The sequence below is a fragment of the Oreochromis niloticus genome, linkage group LG5 (genome assembly GCF_001858045.2).
Source record: "Oreochromis niloticus isolate F11D_XX linkage group LG5, O_niloticus_UMD_NMBU, whole genome shotgun sequence".
In the NCBI taxonomy this organism is placed as follows: domain Eukaryota; kingdom Metazoa; phylum Chordata; class Actinopteri; order Cichliformes; family Cichlidae; genus Oreochromis; species Oreochromis niloticus.
This window is the reverse complement of record NC_031970.2, coordinates 90,930-118,013: the sequence shown is the minus strand read 5'-3', so window position 1 is coordinate 118,013 and position 27,084 is coordinate 90,930. Positions and strand designations below refer to the sequence as shown.

General features: G+C 40.3%; 1 long non-coding RNA gene across 1 annotated transcript; it reads left to right on the top strand.

Moving 5' to 3' along the window:
• Positions 1-4,881: 4,881 nt before the first annotated feature.
• LOC109200606 (uncharacterized) lies at positions 4,882-7,072 on the top strand. Its single transcript, XR_002060766.2, has 2 exons — positions 4,882-4,919; positions 6,463-7,072. It is a non-coding gene; the product is annotated as an uncharacterized LOC109200606 (long non-coding RNA).
• Positions 7,073-27,084: the final 20,012 nt, after the last annotated feature.

Sequence of the window (27,084 nt, the reverse complement as noted above, 5' to 3'; positions counted from 1 at the left end):
ACTGTGTGAATGCTGTCAGTATTTGATTTGAGTGACTCTGCGTGATTTGTCTGAGTGAGAGAAAAGGCAGGGTGTGTGAGACGATTCATGGCGTCTGAAAGAGGTTAGAACATTTAAAAAGTGTGTATGAAATAAAGGAGTGTGAAATATATTTCTTTTGTGATGTAAAATAGGATGTTTAAAGTTTGAAAGTGCTTTTAATTCAAGAAATCCATGAGTGATGTTATGAGAGGTTGAGTTTATTTTTCTGATTGAAAACACATAAGTGTATACGCTACAAACTGACCTAAAGAATGGAGATGTGTGGGAAGAAGTGTTAGTTGTCCTGATGTGTGAAAGAGCTCTATTCAAAAGTGCGTGAGTGAAATGAAGGTGTATTGTTTTTAAATCAAGATTTAGGAGAATTACTGATTGTTTGTAGACTGTGAAAATTAAGGGGAGATAGAGTCTGCCTGTTGCCTGCAGAGTCTGCACAAACTCAGTGATAAGATGCATGAATCAAACCTTATTGTAACAAATACTTGCAATGAAGAAAGCAGCTTACACTCAATTAATATGAACGCAAAGCCTTGGTGCCATAGGCAATTGTTTTTTGTTTTTGTTTGTTTGTTTTGTAAGTTTGGAAAACAAATTTGTGATCATACTTGTGGATCACAGTGACATATAATGATTAGGCACATGATTTAACAATGACGAGTTTTAGAGCTGTGAGCTATGAGCTGTAAGCAATGCAAAGTTTTTCCTTAACTTAAAAGTTTGAAATATGTAAGATGTATGAATTCTTTGAGAAATAGGAATTGCCTAAAATGCCCTAAGTCAAAATGTAGTGTTGCATCTACAAAGAAGAAAGCAGAAGAAGCATTCAGTAACTTGAAACTGGCATTACAGACAAATACAGTTTTGGCTTTGCCTGATTATGATAAGCCTTTCTACTTACACGTAGATGGACGTGCAGGCCTGTGCAGCCGCAGCAGAAGCAGTAAGAAAGTCAGCTGACATTGCTTTAGAGCACAATTTAATCATCAGAATACCCAAAATAATATGATTTGATGACTTGTGAAGGTAAACCGATACTCCCCAAGTCCCTGTGCAGAACAGCAGCATTAGTGACACATGGGGTGACCCATGTGTCCTCAGAGGGGGGGGATAGTCCAGGTCCTTAATACACACTTTTATACTCTAGTGATTATAGATGTATTCTCAAAATGGCCAGATATTTATCCAGTGAAAAAAGCAGATGCAATTTCAGTTGCAAAATGTTTATGCAGTCATTCTGGCCTGAATGGCCTGAGTGCATAGGCCTAGTAAAAATGTGGATGAAATTAATACAAGGCTCTCAAAAAACTGACATCATTTGAGGTTGTTCATGGGAGACCTTTTCCACTCCCAGTGACGAGTGAACTCTTAGAAAAATCCATCAGAGAAACAACTCTGGCAGAGTGGATGGCAAAACTACTAGAAAATAAGGATATTGTTTTGAACAATAAACTGCCGTAAGACTCTCCAGTCTCTTGCAGGTTGAAACCAAGTGTTATTGACAACACCCACAGCCTGTAAAATTGCAGAGAGACCATCTTGGATACATCAGAGCCACTGCAAAAAGGTTGAGGTCCCGGGAAGCCCCGACACCGAGGAGGAAGCGCCTACGCTTGGTTGTTTCGGGGGTGAGGGTGGTAAGTGCGTTCTTGGGGCCCCCGTAGGGTAAGCCCGCACTCCAATCTCTATCCGATCAACTTTAGGCAGCCAGGTGTAGGTGTGAAGGGGAACCCTGATGGTTACCTTGACTACAAAGCTCACCCTTACAGGACCCCAGCCGATGCCAACAGCAGCTGAGCCACGAGGCAGACAGAGAAGATGGACGTACGACAACTTACACCTAATGGACATGACACAAGATCACATCCATTCTTGGATGAAAAATGCCTGATACAGAGATGTGTTTAGCAAGACCACAGAGAAAGACTGTTACGTCTGCTCGCACATGCCGAGCATATTAACACAACCATATATGGGAAACACCCTGGGACAGGTGCACTAATTCTGATCTCTGACCACCTTCAGAGTGACTTTTGCAAAGTGAACAACAACAACAACATCGTCATCCTCATCCAGGAAGAAACGCTCAACTTCAACAGTCAGACTACATGACTCAATCTGGGAAACCGACGTACCTGAAGAATTCAAACTTTGGACAACTGGACAAAAGGTACTCAACTCACTCCTCCTGTGGGCAGGAGTTGGAGAACATGCTCTCAGAAGTGAGATAATGGACTATAGATTCGGCTTGTTTCTTAAAGCATCCTGCGAGGTCAACGAGGGACAAAACAAAGAAATAGACGCTCTCAGAATTGCTGTAATGCAACATCGTGTAGCACTGCACATGATCCTGGCTGAGAACAAACACATGCTGCACTTACATATCAGATAATGTACATCCTTCAGACATGACTTCAAGTTTTAAAGAGACTGTTGATCGTCGTTGGACTTTTCCTGATTTTATTTTGTTTTCTTTATTTGAGTTATTACTTGTTTAAAGCTGTAATTTCACAGATGATAAGTTTATCATTCACAGCATAAGCAGATATACTGAAATCTATGAAGATCATGAAGACTTCTTTTCCTGTTTGTTTCATGAAGATGAAGTGTAACTTATGATGTAGTAACTAAGAAAGTGAAAGACAAGTAGTTACTTATTGTACATTTCATTTCTCTGATAAACAGGGCGGAATGTCAAGAGAAAATTGTATATATGTGATCAGCTACATGAAATGTATTCCTTTTATAATTAAGCATATTTCTACGACTTTTCACCTAGTAACTTGTGTGATGAACTTATGCAGATACCAACCGCATCCTGTCGTTCTGAACATTTAGATGTAGAGAAGACTAAGCTCAGCTCTTTTACGAGAACATACAGATGTAGAAAAGGGAAAAACCCGCTGCCTTGACTGATGTTATCTTCACACACACACACACACACACACACACACACACACACACACACACACACAAATCATCTTGTATAAATAAAGGACGCGGACAGTCAATAGACGCAGATCCTGTGTTCATGGCTGCCCTCGCGAGTGAAAGAACTGCAGTGTTTGTGTCTTCTAAACTCAGGAGTCTTGGCTAAAGAAAGAACAGCAGGGTGATTTAAAGAAATCCCCTGTCAGTAGCCCTAATTTGACTGTCTAATTTAAAATCACTGTCCATCTTAAAACCCAGGTTTGTAACAACAAATTTAAAATACTCTGCCAGGGGTCCCAAATCAATAGCAGAGGGTTCACAAGGTCCACTAGGACCAAACAGAATCACCTCAGTTTTGCTTGAATTACACCTTAGAAAGTTTAGGGACATCCAAGATTTAATGTCTTCTAGACATGCTAGAAGTGGCTTAATAGACAAGGCCTCTTTCTGCTTCAGAGGCAGATAAATCTGACAGTCGTCAGCATAGCAGTGGAAGGATATTCCATGCCTTCTGAGGATGGTTCCCAGGGGCTGTAAATATAATGAAAAAAGCAGAGGCCCTAAAATTGAGCCCTGCGGGACCCCAGACTGAAAAGTGGCAGAGGAAGACTCATACCCTAAAAAGTTAACACTAAAAGTTCTGTCACAAAGATAAGACCTAAACCATTTCAAAGCAGTACCACGAATGCCTGCAAGATGGTGCAAGCGAGACAGTAAAATGTTGTGGTGTACAGTGTGAGAGGAGTAGGAATGTTTTGCTGCTATTATTTGCTGCTATGTTTATAATCATCATTAACATTTCATGTTAATAGTGATGTTGCATTCAGATGCATTCAGATGTTCAAATATATGGGTATTATATTAGTCTTTATTACAAGTCCAAGGAGAACCACTTTAAACTGTGGAGTTGAATCTATAATTTTAAATGTTTTTAATGCTTCTATAATCTCAGTGTTTCTGTGTAGAGGGCAGAGACAGGAAACACGTCTGCAGGGCATGCTCTTGCAGAAGTGAAACTGAAAGCAGACTCTGAATGCAAGTACTGTGAGTAGGATATGAAACTTTTAGTAGAGGCTTTTGATTAAAACATTTATTCAGTAGATTACATATATAGTTCCAGTTAGGTTATTATATGTAAGGATGAGCCTCTGTTCCGGTGAAAGGTCAGAAGTGTAACGGGTGAGATGTGAGAGCATTTAAGGGCGAGACACACATACAGACACATATAGTAAGAGAGGTCACGACACGTACGCAGTACACAGCATGCACGCGCCCTCGCACATGCACACACACACAGACTCATTTAGTAGGTAAGAGTTTATAACTGCAAAGTTTGGGTGCGTACGTGGTAGTCCAGGAAGTGCACCAGATGTCCCAGAAGATAAGCGACAGCGAAGACGAGCTGAGGGGAAGCACCGACCCGAAGACAATGTTCTTTTAAAACTATGTTAAAGGTTGTTGACAGAACATTTGTGGTTTTGAGTGACGTATGCTTTGTTTAAATCTGCCTAGCAACAGAAAAGGGGGCTGTACTATCTTAACCCTATAAAACCGTTGTCTGAATATGGTAAAGCAGTTCAATACTGATTGGGTTGTTGAACTCACACATGTGTAATTCATTAAAATGCCGTCTAAATTGTACACGCCTGGATCTGTGGTTATTTATGGATTCCTCTCTCAACATTTGAACCTTAACATTTGGGGGCATCGTCCGGTGAGAGAGAGGGAGGAATTTTGAGAGATCCGGGGTCCGTGGTAATTGGACGGGCAGACGGTAATCAGTGGTGAAAGTGAGCAGGCATTCCCCGGGGCATTTAAAGGTAAGACACTGCCTGTTGAAATATATTTCCAAAAGGTGTCACATTGGGCATGTCAAATTAAAAGCCTGGTCACTGTAATTACTGGTGAATGTCTGTTTTTTAATTTTGGTGAAGTTTTCATGAAGTTTACCGGTTGAAGTAATGATAATGAAGTATAAGTGACAGTACTGAGTAATGAGAATAAAGGAATGAAAAGAGAAAGCAGTTGAAGTGAACTTAGAATGATAGGGAATTTGGTCATTTTGTGGGTTCAAGTCCCATTGGTTATGCAACCCTTAAGAAGTTTCTCGGAGGTGACGCTCCCTGCTGGATAGAGAAATCTATCCTTCACCTAGCTGCGACTAGGGATAGTTTCGGGCAACATTCGAGGAGGACTTGGGAATCTCCAAAACTGTTGAGGGTTGTCCTTAATCTTAATCCTGGTTCGGATGTAGATTGTTGTTTCAAAGTATTCTAAATTCTTCTAGAACGTGTAGAATTATAGGAATTATTTTAGGGTTACTGTTCATAACCATCATCTTTATCATTGCATTAATTATCATTTCATCCAAGCATTTATTGAAGTGCTGGCATTAGGTTATAATTTGTATTACAGGGGTTATCATAATCAAATATTAACAGGTTTATTACCGGTTGAATCTATAATTTAAAGGTTTTCGAATGTTTTATATTCTTACACATAGTCTTCAGTGGGGGAGAAGCTGAGTTGCAGGCTGACAGGAAACGGTGTGCTTTTGCAGAAGCGAAACCGAAAGCAGAGCGAGTGAAAGCCAAAGAGCCAAAGAGTTAGTATGCATTTATCTTTGATTTAAGCTTTTAGTAGAGGCTTTTGATCAAAACATTAATTCAGTAGAGTACACATATATAGTCTTGGTTCGGACATACACGTAACCACACGCACACTTAGTTAGAGGAATCACTGATAGGGGAAAGTTCAACTAAGGTTCAGAAAAGCAGATGCAAACTCTGCACGCACAGACAGACAAATAGTGAGAGGTCATGCAGTACACAGCATGCACGCGCCCTCGCACGTGTACGCACAGACACACATACACACACACTGTTAGGGTGTAGGTGAAGGTTGACTGATGAAGCAGTAGATGCACGATGCGAGAGCTGAGCTGGCTTACGGGAAACCACCGAGGAGAAGATGGAAGCCAGTGTACTTTTAATTGTGCCTTAAGTTGTCAAATAGAACATTTGTGGTTTTGAAGCTGATGTATGTGATGACGCAATGAGGGGGCGTCACTAAATATACTCTGATGCATATAAAACTGTATTTTGATGTTAGGAGGATGAGATTGTGGGGCTGTCTGCTTACAGAGTCCGCTCATTCTCCCACGCGTGTCATTTCATTAAAATCATCGTCTTTACCCTTTGGACCAGTGTGGTTACTTGCATTCCTCCTGTGTTTCCTTCCCTATATTTTGAACCTTAACATTTGGGGGCTTCGTCCGAGGGGGGAAGTGAGACAGGACGGAGAAAGGTCCGAGGCGTCAGGCGCTCAGGCATTGGTCAGTGGTCAAAGTGAGTGACAAGCCGGCATATAACAAAAGGTAGGCACCACCTGTTGATCTTATGAACCAAAGTGTGTCAAATTGGGCTGTGTAAATTGAAAGTCTACTCACTGAAACTACTGGTAGATGTCTGCTTTGATTTTGGTGAAAAGTTGAAGGTTGAAGTAATGATAATGAAATGGAAGTTTATAAGTGACAGTACTGAGTAATGAGAATAAAGGAATGAAAAGAGAATTAAAGCAGTTGGACTGCGAAGTGAACTTTTAGAAGGATAGGGAATTTGGTCATTTTGTGGGTTCAAGTCCCGTTGGTCATTTGGTCTACGTGTGATGGTCATTTTTGTGGGTTCAAGTCCCCTATGTCCACAACGGGAGATCTGCCTCAATCTTATCCGGCTCCGGGTGTAGATTGTTGTTTCAAATTATTGTAAATTTTTCTAGGACGACAGCGGCGTCTGTTAAGAAGCGCATTTTCTCCTTGGTAACGCTTGCGCTAAGACAGGACGCTGATCTTAGACCTACTAGGACAGTAGGGATAGTACCGTCGACAGCGGGGGAGAGGTTGGGAAACTCCGAAATTGCTAGGGGTTCAAGTCCCCTATTCTTGCGCTTATTGGGTATGCTGGCAAATTATGTTAGGTTTAGAAATCTGGACAGGACAGTCTGGGACCGCCCTGGTGAATTGAGCACAAAAAGTCTGGGACTGATCGGTTGGAGCCGTTATGTTCTATTATCGAAATTACATAGGAGTTGAAAAGGCCTAAAAAAATCTGTGCAGTTGTAATTAATAAGACGTCTGTAATATAAAATATGAGATCTATGAGTAAGATCAGTCTCTGTGTCAGTCATGCACAGCCGGATGTGCACTGATTGTGTGTGTAAATGCAAATGAGCAGCAGTGACGCGCAGAGAGGGTGGTTTCAGTTCTCGAGAGGACTGAGCGCTTTGCTAAATGCCTGTATATAAGAGGTTGGTTTTGCTTATTATGAGAGTGTAAATACAGTTTGAATATATTAGTGTGGATGCATAGTAAATGACTGAATTTTGATAGATGTATATTTCGTGAGCCATAAATGTTGGTGTGTTTTATTTTTCAGTTATGTGTGTGTGGGGAGAAGCTGCGAGACGATGAGAGGTTTCAGTTTTCTTTTTCTTTTTCTCTTTTGACTTGCTCTTTCTGATCATGGAAGGCATGTCCAAAATACTCGTATGAAAGCGTATTTTGTGTGATTTTAATTGTGTGAAGGCTGTCAGTATGTGATTTGAGTGACTCTGCATTATTTGTCTGAGTGAGTGGAAAATGGAAGTTTGAGAGAGAGAAGGCAGTGTGTGTGAGACGAGTCATGGCGTCTGAAAGAGGTTAGAATATTTAAAAGTGTGTGTAAGAGGAAGGTGTGTGTGACTGATGATGTCAGGGGAGCACCCAGAGAAATAGACAGAGTTAAATTCTAAGAAGATGAAGCGAATGCATGTTTTAAGAAAAAGTAATAAAGTAATAAAATTATATTAATTACAGGTTTTAGAAAAGAGACAGACTGAGAGAAATAAATACATGAACTAACAATTACATTAATGAATTGAAAATGCACATACACAAACTGTTACATGTGAAATTATTGTTGGAAAGTTTAATAAAGAAAGCAGTTTACACTCCTTTAATTTCCAGAACCAGTGTGTCCCCTAGGCCTGATAACACCCTTGCCCAGTTGGCTCCTGTAGTAGGCGGGCATGGAAGGCTGGACAGCCCATGACGGGTAAGATCCCACCTCGAAACCCTGGGACAACCTAAGGCAAGGCGCAGTCACGATTGCTCGAACCTAAGTCCCGGAGTGACCTTGGAGTCACTGGAGGAGACGGGATTTAACAGGTAAGGCCACTGGGCACAGGCGGAGGGGAAATGTCATTAACAAGGATCAGTGATGAGCCAAAGAGAGAAAACACACCCTGTCAAAAGGAGTTTGGAACACTGGAAAAGAAACATTTACAAGATCACAAAGATCATAAAGAAACATTTATAAGAATCACACATACAAACAGAAAATGCACTAACCTTACAGAGATAAGCTCATGAAGAGTAATGTATAGATAGTGATTAAAACTTGGCTAAGAACACAAACATATGTAATTAAATCAGCCTGCTGATTTCATGAGGGTTAAAATGGTGTGAATGTTGAAGAAAATACACTTAAAACACACTTGGATAAAATAGAGTTGTTGTGGAATAACTCAAACGAAGCTGTATGACAAGGGAGTGAGTTATGGAAAAAAACAAAAAACAAAAGAGAAGTGATTACTTAGGAGTGCTCTTGCACTGATTTATCAAAGTAAGTGATTAGTATAGAAAGAAAATGAAAATAATTCAATAATGTGATAAGGTTTAAACATGTATTCCTCTTGTTAAGTTGGCTGTTGAGCTGTGGGTTTATGCAAATTAGCTGGAGTGAGTGAGTGACAAAGACACTTCCTGTGTGCGTGTGTGTCGGAGGCTTTCAGTTCAAGAGAGATCGGGGCTGATGAAGAGTATTGGGAGAAATATATAATGGTAAAGTATCAGGATATTTGATTACGGTGGTCAGGTCTGTTCAGAGGGGCAGATTTGGACAGGAAATTTATAATTTAAGGATGATATGTGGTTGAAATTGGTTTTTATCTTGTGCTGAATGAACACATGGTAAAGTGAGGAAGGGTGACATTGTGCAAACGGTCTTTGATCTTTTGACGAGGTTTTCGGTGTGTTGAACGGGTGAAATTTAAGATTGTTTCAGATTTTTGAGGCTGTTGTTTTATTTCCAGAGAGGGTGTTTAATTAAGACATGGATATGTCTGAGAGGGGCCCCAAAAATTTTTTGTAGTAGTGCACTCAGGAAAAAACCTGTCAGGTGATTTTGTTTTGTACTTTGATGAGCTAATAATCAGCTCTCTTTTTCATTTTTGTTTTAAGCAGGCCTGGAAGAGAGTGAACGGACGGCGTTGACAAAATTACCAAGTACGAAAATCAGGTGGGCTTTACAGAATTATAATTGATTACAATCAGAGATTGATTGGCGGCAAGTCTCTGTCTAAAAATGGATTGTATCGATTCAATCCAGTCAAAAGTATAGAGAACTCTTTTTCTAAACAGGAAAACGAAATAAAACGAATGATTGAGCTCATTTTGCTGATGTGGAGCATCTGATGACGTGCGCAGGAGGCTGCAGATCAGCAAAAAAAAAAAAAAAAAAAAAATATCATGTGTGAATGCATGGGAGTGAATGCGAGTGGTTGGACCAAGGGGGGAAATAAATAAAAGGTTGACAAACAGGACAAGTGGGAGACTTAAATCTGGGGATGCTGATTTTGGGATATTGATGTTTGTTTTGAGAAAATTATTTACTGGGGTTGGATTATGTTATTACACTATAGAATGCTAAATGCTAAAAGGGGAAACATTGTTTGATGAGATTCAAGTTACCATTAACTGAGGTAACTCAGGATTAATAACTGTTTTGTTTAAGGTTATTTTTGTCATGACACAGACTAGATCATAAAGGGAGAGTTGAGTATGAAATGTAAGGCACAGGTTTTGTTTTCAGGAAATTCCGAGGATCCAGACTTTCCATGGAGCAACGAGTTGGAGAAGATTTGACATGATGATTAAATTGATTTTGTTCCTTAAACACAGGTTTTCAGGGCTGGAGCAAAACACCGGAGAGGAGAATTGCTGAGCTGTTCTGAGAAATGAAATGACTAACCTTTTTTCCTTTTGATTTGTTAAGCTTGGGTGGAGCATGTTGAGTTTTTTGCCACATGAGATGTGTCAAAAAAGAGAGGGATTTAAGGTTTAATTTGTTTAATTTGAAATGGGTTTTAGTATGATTTTATGACGATTGGGGTTTTTTGATAATTTAAATATGGTAAAATTCTTTAAATTCTTTAAAGAGAGGATTAAAATGAACTGAATTAGGTTTAGAAGATGAATTGCTGATAGTAAATAGATTTATTTTTAGGGTAGAGGAGAGCTTTTTATGAGGATGTTCATACACATTGCATTTTGTGCCTTTGACGGAGTTGTGGCTCAGAGAGTCGTCTCTTGAGGGTCATAAACTTTTGGTTAACGTTATGATTGGCCAATCTACTGTGAGAATGACCTGAGTTATTGAAGGATTGCACACGCTTACAGACATATAGAGCTCATTAAGACCTGACAGTATTGATTCCAGGCAAAAGGCCTGAAATCCATTTAGCATTTAACTGAATAGGAGTTTCGTTTGTAACTAAATTGGGTAACATGTAAAATATGGAGATAACACATGCAGTTCTAAATTAGTCCTCTTATATAAAATGCAGTTACAGAATAACAAATACTTGTTGAAGGGATCAAGTTTTTGCTTTAAACCAGGTCCAAGGGGGGAAAAGCTTATGTATTTTGGTTAAAACTGATAAAATATAATGACTGATAAAATATAATTAGAATGTACCATTACATTGAGAGTAGTAAAATGAAATAAAATGATATATTAAAACAGGACCTTAAACACAGGAACTGTGAGTGTTAAAATGAAGTTAGTGTCAACACACAGAAGTTGTTCCTAGGGAGCTTTTAGCTATGATGAAAGTTATTTAGGAGTAATTGATTATATGCTTAAACTTAGTTGATTAAAATGGTTGTTTTCCTTTGATCCTTTTAGTAGAATAAGCCCTTATAATGATTTTATGATGATTTTTCTTGTGAAAGGTGACTTTAGATGAGAGGCCCTTGCAGCAGTGACAGTTTGTGCACAGGATGTTGATGATCAGATAAGGAGCAAAGAGGAAGCATATGCAGAGACGTGCTTCCTTCGATTCTCTTGAAGGCAGTGCTTGAAGAGTTTTACAAATGCTGAGTACGGTTGATTAAGATTTGAAAATAAAAGTCAAAAACCAAATATGAAATTAGGTTCATGTTTTGAGAACAATCGAGGAACAGAGTAACTTAGAGCATAGTAGGGAGAAAGTGTTTTCTATCCTTTGCAGGAGGCCCAGAAGAGAGGGACCCAGAAGAGGAGCAGAGACCACTTAAGCATGAAGTGTTCTCAAGTGGGAGCGGGCATTTTATAACTAAGACCACCTAGATGACATGAGGTTGTCTGATTTGTTAAGTCACAGGATGCCAAGAGAGGGTCAGAGCTAAGAACAGTGATCCTAATGTCCATGATGTCTGGGATGGACAGGGGAGCAGCTGAATGGGCCAAGGAGTGACACCACACACAGTATGGTGACCTCTTGTGGTCAAGAGGTCAAGAGAGGGTAGTGTAGAATTATAGGAATTATTTTAGGGTTACTGTTCATAACCATCATCTTTATCATTGCATTAATTATCATTTCATCCAAGCATTTATTGAAGTGCTGGCATTAGGTTATAATTTGTATTACAGGGGTTATCATAATCAAATATTAACAGGTTTATTACCGGTTGAATCTATAATTTAAAGGTTTTCGAATGTTTTATATTCTTACACATAGTCTTCAGTGGGGGAGAAGCTGAGTTGCAGGCTGACAGGAAACGGTGTGCTTTTGCAGAAGCGAAACCGAAAGCAGAGCGAGTGAAAGCCAAAGAGCCAAAGAGTTAGTATGCATTTATCTTTGATTTAAGCTTTTAGTAGAGGCTTTTGATCAAAACATTAATTCAGTAGAGTACACATATATAGTCTTGGTTCGGACATACACGTAACCACACGCACACTTAGTTAGAGGAATCACTGATAGGGGAAAGTTCAACTAAGGTTCAGAAAAGCAGATGCAAACTCTGCACGCACAGACAGACAAATAGTGAGAGGTCATGCAGTACATAGCATGCACGCGCCCTCGCACGTGTACGCACAGACACACATACACACACACTGTTAGGGTGTAGGTGAAGGTTGACTGATGAAGCAGTAGATGCACGATGCGAGAGCTGAGCTGGCTTACGGGAAACCACCGAGGAGAAGATGGAAGCCAGTGTACTTTTAATTGTGCCTTAAGTTGTCAAATAGAACATTTGTGGTTTTGAAGCTGATGTATGTGATGACGCAATGAGGGGGCGTCACTAAATATACTCTGATGCATATAAAACTGTATTTTGATGTTAGGAGGATGAGATTGTGGGGCTGTCTGCTTACAGAGTCCGCTCATTCTCCCACGCGTGTCATTTCATTAAAATCATCGTCTTTACCCTTTGGACCAGTGTGGTTACTTGCATTCCTCCTGTGTTTCCTTCCCTATATTTTGAACCTTAACAAACGACAGCGGCGTCTGTTAAGAAGCGCACTTTTCTCCTTGGTAACGCTTGCGCTTGGGCAGGACGCTGACCCTCGACCTACCCTGAAGAGTAGGGATAGTACCGTCGACAGCAGGGGAGAACTTGGGAACCTCCGAAATTGCTAGGAGTTAGAGTCTCCTATTTTGCGCTTTTTTGGCTACGATAAATTTGGTTAGGGCATTAGCAATCGGGCCACCGTCAGGGACGGAATACTGGCTAAAATTGGTCGCAAAAAAGTCTGGGACTTGATCGGTTGGACCGTTATTATTAAATTTGTCGAAATTATATAGGTTTAAGAGGCCTAGAAAAATCTGTGCAGTTGTAATTAATAAGACGTCTCTGTGTAATATAAAATATGAGATCTATGAGTAAGATCAGTCTCTGTGTCAGCAATGCACAGCCGGATGTGCACTGATGGTGTGTGTAAATGCAAATGAGGAGCGGTGACGCGCAGAGAGGGTGGTTTCAGTTTCGAGAGTATTGAGCTTTATGACTATTGTTTGCCAATTTTGCTAAATGCCTGTATATAAGAGGCTGGTTTTGCTCATTACGAGAGTATAAATAAAGTTTGAATATATTAGTGTGGATGTATAGTAATTGACTGAATTTTGATAGATGTATATATCTTGAGCCATAAATGCTGGTGTGTTTTATTTTTCAGTTATGTGTGTGTGGTGAGAAGCTGTGAGAATGATGAGAGGTTTCAGTTTCTTTTTCTGTTGACTTGCTCTTTCTGATTATGGAAGGCATGTCCAAAATACGCATAGGAAAGTGTATTTTGAGTGATTTTAACCGTGTGAATGCGGTCAGTATTTGATTTGAGTGACTCTGCGTGATTTGTCTGAGTGAGAGAAAAGGCAGGGTGTGTGAGACGATTCATGGTGTCTGAAAGAGGTTAGAACATTTAAAAAGTGTGTATGAAATAAAGGAGTGTGAAATATATTTCTTTTGTGATGTAAAGTAGGATGTTTTAAGGTTTGAAAGTGCTTTTAATTCAAGAAACGCATGAGTGATGTTGTGAGAGGTTGAGTTTATTTTTCTGATTGAAAACACATAAGTGTATACGCTACAAAACTGACCTAAAGAAGGGTGATGTGTGTGGAGAAGTGTTTGTGTAAAGAGAGAACACAGAGAGACGGATGAGTTAAACTCGAGGGAGATGAAGCAAAACAGAGTTTTTAAGAATAAGAAATGAAAAGAATACTAATTCTATGCTTTAGTGTGCCAATACAGGTGGACTTCTCTCAACATTGGAACCTTGAGTGCAGCGGCATAACAATAGATTAACAGAATTGGGAGAAAATAAGCCAGTCTTTGGCTCGAAATTGTGCAGCTTGATCTCTCACTTTGTCCCTGAAACTGAGAAGAAACTCAAAGGACAGTAAAGGACAGTCAATTTCCTGATGAAGACCGACAGAACATCGTGGACTTGGAGAATTAACTGAAGCTAAAAGCAGTGCAAGTGAAAGCAGTAACACTGACGACCACTGATGAGTCCAGCAGTATGAAAGATGCAACATGCATGCTGGTGAAGAACAGTGTGATGTGTCTGCTTGAAGGCACTGACTCTCATATTTGCCATGCTTGGAGCAATCTTGGAAGAAGAATACTGAAAGATCAAAACAGAGAAGAAACAGACTGTGTTTGCTGGAGCTTTGAAGCCCGAACAGGACACTGTGGATGAAAAAGGACCGGTGAGAGATGAAGCTGGACGAGTTTGACTGCGAGAATATAGGAGATAATTGGATTGGAAAAATTGAAGCCGGAACTCATGATTGTTTAGGGATGTCCACCACAGCATAACAAAGAGGTAAACATTAGAAAAGGTAAGAATAATGAAAGAAAATAATTGTCATTACCTTAATGAATCGAAAACACACACACACAAGTTGTTACATGTGAGATTATTTTTGAAATGAATCAGAAGTGAAATAGTTTGAATCTAAAGCTCAGTGAAAAAAATGCATGAAGTAAAAGTGATTATAATTTAAGATGCAATGAAGAAACAGCTTACACGTAGTGTACATTAACATGAATACATAGAAATGCAACGAAGAACTCAATGAATTAATTCAATGAAGAAGCAGCTTACATTCAATTAATGTAGATTGCGAGGAAGAACACGCTTACATGCATGGCATAATTGGTATTTCTGACCAGAGAGAGGGAAATGGGTCATTTAAGCACTTGTGATAATAATGAAAATGTCTTAGTTTTGTTATTTTCAGGAGTAAAGCAGACTTGGACCAGTTCTCCAGATGCCGCAGTCGGAAGGAAAAGTGTAGGTTAACATCAATGGAGAAGTTAAGGCAAGTTTTTGGTTGAATTGTTCACAGCGTGATGTGTCTATGAACCTGAAAAGCAAGCCCTAGCTCCTGGCTGAAGACTAGGAGTGCTTTATTTAAGGTGGGAAATTAAAGTTTGGGTTAGTAATTCAGGGAAAAAAGAAAACTGACTGCTTAACTGGAGAATTGGGAAGTGTCTGGGAGACTGTGAAGCCATAGATGCAAAAATAACACATACACATACACATACAAACAGAGAATGCATTAACCTTACAGAGACAAGCTCATGAAGATTAATGAACAGATATTGAATAAACCTGGCTAAGAACACAAGCATATGCAATGAAGATCAGCTTGCTGCTTGTATGAGTGAGAGAATGGTGTGAATGTTTAATAAAATAGATGGAAAAAACAAAAGAAAAGTGATTAGTGTTTATAAGAGTGACTCAGGAGTGCTCTCGTACTGAGTGATCAAAACCAGTGATTAGTATAGAAAGAAAATGAAAATAATTCAATAATGTGATAAGGTTTAAACATGTATTTCTCTTGTCAAGTTGGCTGTTGAGCTGTGGGTTTATGCAAATTAGCTGGAGCAGAGACACTTCCTGTGTGTGTGTGTGTCGGAGGCTTTCAGTTCAAGAGAGAGCGGTGGCTGTTGAAGATTATTTGGCGAAATATATACTGGTAAAGTATCAGGATATTTGATTACGGTGGTCAGGTCTGTTCAGAGGTGCAGATTTGGACAGGAAATTTATAATTTAGTGATGGTACGTTGTTGAAATCGGTTTATATTTTATGCTGAATGAAAACATGGGAGAGTAAGGAAGGGTGACATTGTGCAAACGGTCTTTGATCTTTTGACGAGGTTTTCAGTGCGTTGAATGGGTGAAATTTAAGATTGTTTAAGATTTTTTGGGGCTGTTGTTTTTCATTTTAATAGAGGGAGTTTTGATAAACATGGACATGTCTAAAAGGGCCCATAGTTTTTGTAACAGTGCACTTAGGAAAAACCTGTCAGGTGATTTTGTTTTGTACTTTGATGAGCTAATAATCAGCTCTCTTTCTCATTTTTGTTCTAAGCAGGCCTGGAAGAGAGTGAACTGACGGCGCTGACAAAATTACCAAGTACGAAAATCAGGTGGGCATTACAGATTATAATTGATTACAATCAGAGACTGATTGGCGGCGAGTCTCTGTCTAAAAAAGGATTGCAGCGAGTCAATCCAGTCAAAAGTATAGAGAACTATTTTCCTAAAAAGGAAAACGAGATAAAATAAATGATTGAGCTCATTTTGCTGATGTGGAGCATTTCATTAGGCTGCAGTATCAGCAAAAATATCATGTGTGAATGCGTGTGAGTGAATGTGAGTGACTGGACTAAGGTGGGAATGAATAAATGTGGACAAATTTACCATGTGAGGAAAAGAAAGGGGATGCTTTGTTTTGCTTTTGCCATAAGCAGGACAAGTGGGAGACTTAAATCTGGGGATGCTGATGTTCCCTTGAGTGAATTTCTGTTTTATTGATTTGGGTTAGACCATATTATTACATTATAAAATGCTAAAAGGGAAACATGGTTTGATGAGATTCAAGTTACCATTAACTGAGGTAACTCATGATTAATAACTGTTCTGTTTAAGTTTATTTTTTGTCATGACACAGACTGGATCATAAAGGGGGAGAGTTAAGTACAGGTTTTGTTTCCAGGAAGTTCCAAGGATCCAGACTTTGCATGGAGCAACGATTTGGAGAAGATTTGACATAATAATTAAATTGATCTTATTCCTTAAACACAGGTTTTCAGGGCTGGAGCAAAATACCGGAGAGGAGGATGGCTGAAGTGTTCTGAGAAATGAAATGATATGACTAACCTTTTTTCCCTTGTTAATTTGTTAAGCTTGGGTGAAGCATGTTGAGTTTTTTGCCACATGAGATGTGTCAAAAAAGAGAGGGGTTTAAGATTTAATTTGTTTAATTTGAAATGGGTTTTAGTATGATTTTATAACGATTGGGGTTGTTTGATAATTTAGAGATGGGAAAACTGAGGCAGAGATTGTTAATTCTAAAGAAAGGAGTAAAAGGAACTGAATTCGGTTTAGAAGATAAATTGCTGGTGTTAATAAGAAGTTGTATATAAAACTTAGAGGGAAACTGTGGGAATAATAATAATGGGGAAGATTAGTGAAGATTTTATGAGAAGAAAATGTGGGATCTCTTTTTGATTTTTAGAATAAAGTTGTTATAATGTAGGCTTTAGAAACAGATAGTAAATAGATTTATTTCTAGGGTAGAGGAGAGCTTTTATGAGGATGTTAAAAGTCTCGCTGACTCAAATGAATAATATTGGAGATTATATATGTAGAAATGATTTTTTCATACACATTGCATTTTTGTGCCTTTAACGGAGTTGTGGCTCAGAGAGTCGTCTCTTGAGGGTCACAAACTTTTGGTTAGCGTTAATGATTAGCCAATCTACTGTGAGAATGACCTGAGTTATTGAAGGATTGCACACGCTTACAGACATATGGAGTTCATCCACACAGGACAGTATTGGTTTGAGGCCTAGGGCCTGAAATTCATTTAGCTTTTAACTGAATTTGAGCTGGCCCTGTAACAAGTGACAGACAAGAGGAACTGAATAGGAGTTTGGTTGTGACTAAACTGTGTGACATGTAAAATATTGGGATAACACATGCAGCTCTAAATTAGTCTTATTACATAAAATGCAGGTACAGAATAACAAATGCTTGTTGAAGTGACCAAGTTTTTGTTTAAAAACAGAAGCAAAGGGAAAAAGCTTATATATTTTGGTTAAGTCTGAGAAAGTATAAATTAGAATGTATCATTATATTAAGAGCAGCAAAAATGAAATAAAATGGTATACCAAAACAGGTTATAACACAGGAAATGTGAGTTTTAAAATGAAGTTAGTGTCAACACACAGAAGTTGTTCTTAGGGAGCTTTTAGCTATGATGAAGTTTATCTAGGAGCAATTAACTATGTGCTTACACGTAGTGATTAAAGTGGTTGTTTTTTCTTTGATCCTTTAGTAGAATAAGCAGTTTTCTTGTGATAGGTGACTTTAGATGAGAGGCACTTGCAGCAGTAGCGACAGTTTGTGCACAGGATGTTGATAATCAGATAAGGAGCAACAGGAAGCACATGCAGAGACGTGCTTCCTTTGATCCTCTTAAAGGCAGTGCTTTTTAGAGTTTTACAAATGCTGAGTACGGTTGAATGAGATATAAAAATAAAAGTCAAAAACCAAATACGAAATTAGGTTCATGTTTTGAGTGATATTAGGTTGAATCAGGTTTGAATAAAGAGAACCACTGAGGAACAGAGTAAGTTAGAGCCGTAGGAGGAGAAGGTGTTTTCTATCCTTTGCAGGCGGCCTGATTTCCACTAGAGAGGGACCCAGGAAAGGGACGGACCACTGGAGATTCACAAGTGTAAGGGGTCTCTCACCGGGTATGAGTGGGTTCAGGGGTGAGGGAGGAGTGCTGATTGAGCTCTGCTCGCACTCTTATTCTCTCCGGCCTCCGATCAACTTTAGGCTCGCTGATACTTTGGTGTGATTAACCTTAAGCATGAGTGTTCTCAAGTGGGAGCGGGCCTTTTATTATTAAGACCACCTAGATGACATGAGTTTGTCTGGTTCGCTAAATCACAGAATGCCGAGAGAGGGTCAGAGTGGGAAAAGTGATCCTAATGTCCATGACGTCAGGGGTGGACAGGGAAGCAGCTGAATGGGCCAAGGAGTGACCCAACATAATGTATGGCGACCTCTGGTGGTCCAGAGGTCGAGAGAGGGGATTGAGAGGAGTAGGAATGTTTTGCTGCTATTATTTGCTGCTATGTTTATAATCATCATTAACATTTCATGTTAATAGTGATGTTGCATTCAGATGCATTCAGATGTTCAAATATATGGGTATTAAAATCAAATCAAATCAAATCAAATCACCTTTATTGTCACATCACATGTGCAGGTACACTGGTACAGTACATGCGAGTGAAATTCTTGTGTGCAAGCTTCACAAGCAACAGAGTTGTGCAAAATACAATAACGTGCAACAAGCAAAATATAAAAATGGTTAATCTAAAAAGTAATAAATATATGTACCATATATAAAGGTATATACATTACTGAATGTGTGTACTAAATATGTTTTTCTACGTGTGTGTGTGTGTGTGTGTGTGTGTGTGTGTGTGAGTGTGTATATACATGTTTTACAAATGAAATAGAGTAAACAATAAAATAAGATATATAAAATATAAAATATACAGAGGTAGGTATGTGCAAAACAGTGGCATTAATGTACAGTATGGAGTGCATAATGTTGAAGTTCCAGTAGTGAGGGTGAGGTGTCTATGACGTGTTCAGCAGTCTGATGGCCTGGTGGAAAAAGCTGTCTCTCAGTCTGCTGGTACGGGACCGGATGCTGCAGAACCTCCTTCCTGATGGAAGTAGTCTGAAGAGTTTATGGCTGGGGTGACTGGAGTCCTTGATGATCCTCCCCGCTTTCCTCAGGCACCGCTTCCTGTAGATGTCTTGGAGGGAGGGAAGCTCACCTCCAATTATCCGTTCAGCACACCGCACTACTCTCTGGAGAGCTTTGCGGTTGTAAGCGGTGGTGTTGCCATACCAGGTGGTGATGCATCCAGTGAGGATGCTCTCAATGGCACAGCGATAGAAGGTCCTGAGGATGCGGGGGCTCATGCCGAATCTTTTCAGTCTCCTGAGAAAGAAGAGGCGCTGCTGCGCCTTCTTCACTGTCTTGTTTATGTGTACTGACCACGTAAGATCCTCAGCCAGATGTACACCAAGGAAGCGGAAGCTGCTCACTCTCTCCACAGCGGCGCCGTTGATGGTGATGGGGGTGTGTACTCCTCTGCACCTCCGGAAGTCCACTATCAGCTCCTTTGTCTTTGCGACGTTGAGGGTGAGATGGTTGTCTTGACACCAGTGGGTCAGGGCGCTGACCTCCTCCCTGTAGGCTGTCTCATCACCGTTGGTGATAAGACCCACCACTGTAGTGTCGTCCGCAAACTTCACAATGATGTTGGAGTTGTTAGTGGCCGTGCAGTCGTAGGTGTAGAGTGAGTACAGGAGAGGGCTCAGTACACACCCCTGTGGAGCACCAGTGTTCAGTGTGATGGGGGATGAGGTGGTGCTGCCCAGTCTGACCACTTGGCGTCTGTCAGACAGGAAGTTAAGGATCCAGCTGCAGAGGGAGCTGCTCAGTCCTAGATCCTGCAGTTTCCTGTCCAGCTTCGAGGGAACGATGGTGTTGAATGCTGAGCTGTAATCTACAAACAGCATTCTCACATACGTGTCTCTCTTCTCCAGGTGTGACAGGGCAGCATGGAGTGTCAGGGCTATGGCATCATCAGTGGACCTGTTGTGGCGGTATGCGAACTGTAGAGGGTCCAGTGAGTCGGGTAGTGCAGAGCAGATGAAGTCCCTGACCAGCTTCTCGAAGCATTTGCTCACGATGGGGGTCAGGGCTACAGGTCGCCAGTCGTTCAATGATGAGATGGTGGAGGATTTGGGTATATTAGTATATTAGTCTTTATTACAAGTCCAAGGAGAACCACTTTAAACTGTGGAGTTGAATCTATAATTTTAAATGTTTTTAATGCTTCTATAATCTCAGTGTTTCTGTGTAGAGGGCAGAGACAGGAAACACGTCTGCAGGGCATGCTCTTGCAGAAGTGAAACTGAAAGCAGACTCTGAATGCAAGTACTGTGAGTAGGATATGAAACTTTTAGTAGAGGCTTTTGATTAAAACATTTATTCAGTAGATTACATATATAGTTCCAGTTAGGTTATTATATGTAAGGATGAGCCTCTGTTCCGGTGAAAGGTCAGAAGTGTAACGGGTGAGATGTGAGAGCATTTAAGGGCGAGACACACATACAGACACATATAGTAAGAGAGGTCACGACACGTACGCAGTACACAGCATGCACGCGCCCTCGCACGTGCACACACACACAGACTCATTTAGTAGGTAAGAGTTTATAACTGCAAAGTTTGGGTGCGTACGTGGTAGTCCAGGAAGTGCACCAGATGTCCCAGAAGATAAGCGACAGCGAAGACGAGCTGAGGGGAAGCACCGACCCGAAGACAATGTTCTTTTAAAACTATGTTAAAGGTTGTTGACAGAACATTTGTGGTTTTGAGTGACGTATGCTTTGTTTAAATCTGCCTAGCAACAGAAAAGGGGGCTGTACTATCTTAACCCTATAAAACCGTTGTCTGAATATGGTAAAGCAGTTCAATACTGATTGGGTTGTTGAACTCACACATGTGTAATTCATTAAAATGCCGTCTAAATTGTACACGCCTGGATCTGTGGTTATTTATGGATTCCTCTCTCAACATTTGAACCTTAACAAGTGTCAAAGGCAGCTGTTAGGTCAAGGAGGACAAGAACAACATGATTACCAGAGTCACAGGTAAGGAGGATATCATTAAAAACCTTTAAGAGTGCTGACTCCGTGCTATGAAAGTTTTTAAAACCTGATTGAAAGACCTCCAGGATACCATTCTCATTTAAAAAATCCATCAATTGGCAATGTACAATTTTCTCTAAGATTTTAGACATAAAGGACAACTTGGAGATAGGTCTGTAGTTAGCCAATACAGTGTGGTCCAGGGCAGGTTTCTTAAGCAAGGGTTGTACTACCGCATGCTTAAAATTCGCAGGGACTACACCAGATATTAAACTGCTGTTTATAACAGTAAGAACAGCCTGGCCTATGCTAGGAAAAATCTCCTTAAAAAACTGTGGTGGGACAGGATCATTTGGGGAACCAGAGGGCTTCAGGTGGCCGACCACATCCTCTAAAAATAAGAAAGAGTCACAGGCTCAAACTGGTTAAAAACAGCAGAGCAAGGGATCAAGACAGAGGGGTCAGACTCAGGGGAAGAAATGAGAGCCCGCGTGGTTGCAACCTTCTTAATGAAAAAACACATAAAATCATTAGACAGTTTATGAGAGGCCTCCAAACAGCCACTTTGTGGAGCATTTAAGACTGAGTCAATAGATTTAAATAACACACGTGGATTGTGACTGTTGGAAGAAATGATCTTAGAGAAGTATTTTCTTTTAGCCTCTTTGACTGTATCCTGATAGAGGCGCCAGCAGTCCTTTAGGATTTGAAGAGACACCTGCAGTTTGTCCCTCTTCCATCTGCGTTCAGCTCTACGACACTCCCTCTTCACAGCCCGAGTGGCATCATTAAACTCACTACGTACGACTCTGGATACTGTAGCTCCTGTGAAAACTAAGGCCTCAAATCAGAAGTACCTGACTCCGTGGTATAATTCTCAAACATGTAGCCTAAAGCAGATAACTCATAAGCTGGAGAGGAAATGGCGTGTCACAAATTTAGAGGATCATCATTTAGCCTGGAGAAATAGTTTGCTGCTTTATAAGAAAGCCCTCCGCAAAGCCAGAACATCTTACTATTCGTCACTGATTGAAGAAAATAAGAACAACCCCAGGTTTCTCTTCAGCACTGTAGCCAGGCTGACAAACAGTCAGAGCTCTACTGAGCCAACAATCCCTTTAACGTTAACTAGTAATGACTTCATGAACTTCTTCACAAATAAAATTTTTATCATTAGAGAAAAAATTACCAATAATCATCTCACAGATGTAACATTATCTACAGCTACTTTTAGTACCATTGATGTTAAGTTAGACTCTTTTTCTCCAATTGATCTTTCTGAGTTAACTTCAATAATTACTTCCTCCAAACCATCAACGTGTCTTTTAGACCCCATTCCTACAAAACTGCTCAAAGAAGTCCTGCCATTAATTAATGCTTCGATCTTAAATATGATCAACCTATCTCTAATAATCAGCTATGTACCACAGGCCTTCAAGGTGGCTGTAGTTAAACCTTTACTCAAAAAGCATCTCTAGACCCAGCAGTCTTAGCTAATTATAGGCCAACCTCCAACCTTCCTTTCATATCAAACATCCTTGAAAGAGTAGTTGTCAAACAGCTAACAGATCATCTGCAGAGGAATGGCTTATTTGAAGAGTTTCAGTCAGGTTTCAGAGCTCATCACAGCACAGAAACAGCTTTAGTGAAGGTTACAAATGATCTTCTTATGGCCTCTGACAGTGGACTCATCTCTGTGCTTGTCCTGCTAGACCTCAGTGCAGCGTTCGATACTGTTGACCATAATATCCTATTAGAGCGATTAGAACATGCTGTAGGTATTACAGGTACTGCACTGCAGTGGTTTGTATCATATCTATCTAATAGACTCCAGTTTGTTCATGTAAATGGAGAGTCCTCTTCACACACTAAGGTCAATTATGGTGTTCCACAGGGTTCAGTGCTAGGACCAATTCTATTTACATTATACATGCTTCCCTTAGGCAGCATCATTAGAAGACATAGCATAAATTTTCACTGCTATGCAGATGACACCCAGCTCTATCTATCCATGAAGCCAGGTAACACACACCAATTAGTTAAACTGCAGGAATGTCTTAAAGACATAAAGACCTGGATGGCCGCTAACTTTCTGCTTCTTAATTCAGATCAAACTGAGGTTATTGTACTCGGCCCTGAAATTCTTAGAAATATGGTATCTAAGCAGATTCTTACTCTGGATGGCATTACCTTGGCCTCCAGTAACACTGTGAGGAACCTTGGAGTCATTTTTGACCAGGACATGTCCTTCAACGCACATATTAAACAAATATGTAAGACTGCTTTCTTTCACTTGTGCAACATCTCTAAAGTTAGAAATATCCTGTCTCAGAGTGACGCTGAAAAACTAGTTCATGCATTTATTACTTCCAGGCTGGACTACTGTAATTCATTATTATCAGGATGTCCTAAAAACTCCCTGAAAAGCCTTCAGTTAATCCAAAATGCTGCAGCAAGAGTCCTGACAGGGACTAGAAAGAGAGAGCAGATTTCTCCTGTTTTGGCTTCCCTTCATTGGCTTCCTGTTAAATCCAGAATTCAAAATCCTGCTCCTCACATACAAGGTCTTAAATAATCAGGCCCCATCTTATCTTAATGACCTTGTAGTGCCATATCACCCTATTAGAGCACTTCGCTCTCGCTCTGCAGGCCTACTTGTTGTTCCTAGAGTATTTAAAAGTAGAATGGGGAGGCAGAGCCTTCAGTTTTCAGGCCCCTCTTCTGTGGAACCAGCTTCCAGTTTGGATTCAGGAGACAGACACTATCTCTACTTTCAAGATTAGGCTTCAAACTTTCCTTTTTGCTAAAGCATATAGTTAGGGCTGGACCAGGTGACCCTGAATCCTCCCTTAGTTATGCTGCAATAGACGTAGGCTGCCGGGGGATGCAATGAGATTTTCCTTTCCAGTCACCTTTCTCACTCACTATGTGTTAACAGACCTCTCTGCATTGAATCATATCCGTTATTAATCTCTGTCTCTCTTCCACAGCATGTCTTTATCCTGTCTTCCTTCTCTCACCCCAACCAGTCGCAGCAGATGGCCCCGCCCCTCCCTGAGCCTGGTTTTGCTGGAGGTTTCTTCCTGTTAAAAGGGAGTTTTTCCTTCCCACTGTCGCCAAAGTGCTTGCTCATAGGGGGTCATATGATTGTTGGGTTTTTCTCTGTATCTACTGTACAATATAAAGTGCCTTGAGGCGACTTTTGTTGTGATTTGGCGCTATATAAATAAAATTGAATTGAATTGAAATGCCCTCACTGTGATCTTAGTCTTCTTAAAAAACACAAGGCTCACATGATGAGGAGGCATTCAAACAGATCAATATATGTTTGCCTGGCCTGTCATCTGCACTGTGTTTGTGTACAGGGACTTCCTTCTCTTTGCTTTTCAGTTTGCAGAGGACATGGAGCTCTTTTTAAAAGCATGTGCTGACGAGCAGGGACTACGGGTCAATGTGATGTTTGACATTTAATGGACAGATGAAGGCACTGGCTGTTTGTTTTTTGTTTTTTTTTATGTGTTGTTGGGTTTTTTTTGTTGTTGTTGTTTTCTTTAAGGAGTGCTACCGCAGGTCATTCTTACCAGCAGCTGTCAGATTCTGTAACAGTAGGGTGGACATTAGGTAAGGCTGCACTTTTTGCAGCGATCTCGTATAGAAAACTATTCCGTGCGTATATAAAACAGGTCCGCGGCTCCGAACCGTAGTAAAGGGACCTCTGGCTAATATGTCGGGTTTGTGTCGGGTTCATAGCCGAAAACTAGCTTTACTTTGTTGTCTGGGTCAACTTTGCTAGCGAGAGACAGAGAGAGACGTTGAAAGGCTGCTCCAACGGAACTTATTGTTTCGGAGGAAAACACGAACACAGTGTACAGTCGAGTCTTAATAGCTTACTTACAACTGGACTACACTGCCCATGAGGCTACATTCTTAAGGGCTATGCCTGTAACACTCTGCCTATTATCTTCATATTAAATGAGTTTTTGAATAATAATTTTAAACAATATTTCTTCAAGTCATTATGAGGGCTGCAAGTAGGGGTGACATGGGCCGTGAGATTGAGACACAGACATTAGAGCGTCTTAATGCATGTTTTGTTTGGGTTTCCACCGGCGTGGAATTACCAGAAATAGAGAGAGCATAGCCTAACATATGAAACAGGAAAATACCGCCCTGTAATCCATTTATTTCAACAAAGTAACTGTATTCTGAATACCACCTTTTTAGACGGTAACTGTAACGGAATACAGTTACTCCTTTTTTGTATTTTAAATACGTAACACCGGTACATGTACTCTGTTACTCCCCAACACTGCCTGTAAAGCGCTCACTAACAAAACAGGAAACTGAATATCTGCTGAAACTGATCAGAGCCCCTGGAGCTGTAACCAAATTGGACCACCTTAAAGGTTACTGGCAAGTCTTCTTAACTGAACATGCTTCCAACATTTCAGCCTTTGTGACATCAGATGACTTTTTATAGTCTCATTGCATTTGATATCAGTAATGCTCATGTTACCTTTCAGAGGCTGATAAAGTTCTGAGTGGCCTCTCCAACTGCAGTGCCTATTTGGATGACCTGGTGGTTTATCCGGAAACTCGGCAAGATCATTTGCAAATGCTACGCCAAGTATTTCACCATTTGGCTCAACCTGCTCTGACTCTCAACCTGGCAAAGTGTGAATTTGCCAAGGCCACTGTGACATACTTAGGCAGGGAAGTGGGACATGGTCAGGTACGGTCCATGAATTTCAACTTTGTTGCAATTAATGATTATTCCACAACTAAAACAAGGCGTGAGCTGCATAGGTTTCTGGGAATGGTTGGTTATTACAGCAAATCTGCAGAAATTTCTCCTCCATAGTCCAACCACTAACCATTAACTAGTCTTAATTGCCCCTTGGGGATAAATAAAGTCTTTCTGATTCTAATCTACTGTCCAAAGATTGATTTTGTTTGGTCAGGTGAGTGTCAGGGTGCTTTTGAAAGTGCTAAATCCCTCCTTTGCCACACCCCATGCTCGCTGCACCTGAGTTGACCTGACCTTTCAAATTGGAAGTTGGGGCTGGAGCAGTGCTGTTGCAGGAAGATGTGCAGGGTTTGGACTGCCCCGTTTGCTATTTCTCCTGCAAGTTTAACAAAAATCAGCTCAATTATTCCACTATTGAAAAGGAAACTATGGCTTTGTTGTTGGCTCTTCAGCACCTCCAAGTTTACCTGCAGTCCAGTATTTTGCCTATCGTTGTGCACACTGATCGTTTTCCTTTCACGTATATTCAACAACAACCAGGGCCTCATGTGACAGGCTCTGCTGACGCAGGAATACACTCTAGGCATTCGACATAAGAACGGAACTGAAAATATTCTGGCTGATGACCTTTTCAGGTTGTGAGTATGATTTTGGTTTTTGTTTTTCATAAGCTGCAAACCCTGTTTTTTAATTTAACCTGAAGGGGGCTTGTCCGGGATTGCAGTTTTTCATCCGATTATAAACTACAGATGATGGAATCACTTAAACTGTTGAAGCTATTCAATCACAAAGTCTTTCACAGATAGCTGAACACTCGACATCTTTACTTCTAAGATTTGTTATTGCATCAAAGTTAAAATTGGCACCAGTGAGGTTTCTCAACATTTCATATGTTTTCTTGGCTTCACAATTTAATTTTCTGAGTGGAAAGGTTTGCGCTTGATGCTTTCTGGCAGAAATTTAATCTTATTATTTTCAATGTTTTGGCATTTGATGAGGTTTAAGCAAAGATCTTGTCTTGGGTTA